We start from the raw sequence: 2,252 nt of genomic DNA on the forward strand, positions 1-2,252 counted from the left end.
GAGGAGCATCACCTGCTCTACGTCTGTCAGGCCTCAGTTTTTGTCGACGACGCTCAGCCCAACATGGTCAGGAGGCTTTCCAGATCACTCTATGGGTTGTGGCAGGCAGGGCACCAGTGGAACAAGACGTTTGTCGAGAAGTTGCGGGGACTGCGGTTCACCCAGTAGAGGGCGGCCATTTCGCCTGCCTGATGGAGCCGGTGAAGGACGAGGAGGGAGATAAGGACGCATGGGAGTGATCCAGCAACAGCAGAACATAGGAGGACAGCTCAAGGCCCCCGACCACGTCGACTTGCACCTACCCCATCTCCTCTTCAACTCTCACTCACCCAATCTGTCCTCGTTCCACCTCGCTCCAAGCTCGGCAAGCTTCCTACACCTCACCCTACCACACGGCCCACCCACCTCCCCTTCCCGCCATCGATGTTACTGTCGTCGCGGTTCAAGAAGGTCAAGATCAAGATTGGCATTGTCTCAATGATATCTCCATGTTTCAGTTCCGTTCTTTGCTTCCCAAGCCTCACACACCCTCTTTCACCAGCTCACCACGCGGCGCCCTCCCACCCTCACTCCTTCCTCTCTTATTGCACTTTCTCACTCTTACACCTACTTTTCCGCTCCAATACGCTCATCCACCTTTCTCCACCTCTTATAGCCCTCCACGTTAGTAGATACCCCTTCTAACTTGTTTTGCGCTGTGGCAGCCAGTCTCTGCTAGCCGCGATGGGCTTAGACCTGACCGGACTTCAAACAAGAACTTCTCTCTTTCTCTCTCTCCTCCACCTCGTCCAACTCCACCCAGCGAGCCACTGACAGGGCGTTCCTCTCCGCGACATCCTTCCAACACACCCCCTAGCCATGACAGTTGGCGAGCCCAATCATTCCGCAGAACCAACAATGCTTGAACGAAGCGAGACCCTTGGTGAGCATGTCAGCTGGCATGTTGTCCGTAAGAATCCACTCGAGCTGGACTTTGCCATTTGTGACGCATTCCCTCGAGCAGAGGCATGGACAGCGAAGTGCTTGGTGCAGTGGTGACTGGCTGGGTGGGCGGCCCCTCACAGACATTGTCAAGACTGCCTCTTCGAATACTACGCTGGCCTCTCCATACACCAGGTGACACTCCTGGGCCAATTGCGCACAGACGTCCGCGCTCAACGCCCACCGCGCGCGATTTGACTTGACCCGTTCCGACCTCTGCAAGTGCGGCAAGGCGGAGACACAGGAACATCTCCTGTTGCTCTGCCCACTGCACGAGCAGACTTGACACTTCTTTTACAAACACATTTGACTGCACCAGAACCCGGCAATCAGCTTGCTCCTTGGCAACATCGACTTCCGCGGTCCCCTCCTTGACTTCATTGCAGCCACCGGCCGAGTTGCGCGCCTGATGGAGCCAGCGAAGGACAAGCAGGGAGGGGAGGGCAAGAAGGAGAGGGGAGAGCAAGGTGGAGCGTGAGAGGAGACTCCAGGGCGCCACATCCACCCCAATCCCAACCAACTCGACAGTCTACCAGCTGACTTGCCCACACCTCGCTCCCATCGCTGTTGTCAGTGTTGTTGCCGCACAAGAAGGTCAAGATGGATTTTGGCATTATCTCAATGGTTTCGCTATGGTTCGGCTTTGTTCCATTTCCCTCCAACCCTTCACTCTCATCTCTTCTATCCTACCCTAGCTTATCTCCTCACTGCCACCCCTTCCCAATCTACTTCACCTTTTTCACTGCTACCCTACTTTTCCGCGCCACTTCTGCCCAGCCACCCACTGTACCACTAGTATAGCCTCTCCACATCAGTAGATACCTTGCCTGACTTGTTATGCGCCGTGGCAGCCAGAGTCTGCCGATCTACATGGGCTTAGCCCTGATTTAACTTGAAACAAGATCTGCTCTCTTTCTCTCTCTCTATCGCCTCCACCAGCCAATCTTTGGCCTCCTCCGGCATTGGCAGGCCGTGCACAATGGCCGCAAACAGGGCACAGGGCGTGGCAGGAGAGCGGCCGGCGGGCTGGCGGGCAGAGTCAGCTCAGCGACGGCCGGTGATGGGCGGGAGAGAGAGATTCTTGTTTCAAGTTGTTTCGGGGCTAAGCCCATGATGACCGGCAGAGGCTAGCTGCCACAGCGTAAAACGGTGGGAATGGGTATACTACTAATGAGTGGAAGTCGTTAGAGTGGGCAGACAGATCGAGCGGCAAGTAAGAAGCGGTCGAGGGGAAGATATTGGAAGGGCGACGACTTGTCGCTCAACACTGG

Source organism: Rhodotorula toruloides (assembly GCF_000320785.1).
Source record: "Rhodotorula toruloides NP11 unplaced genomic scaffold Scaffold8, whole genome shotgun sequence".
Taxonomy (NCBI): domain Eukaryota; kingdom Fungi; phylum Basidiomycota; class Microbotryomycetes; order Sporidiobolales; family Sporidiobolaceae; genus Rhodotorula; species Rhodotorula toruloides.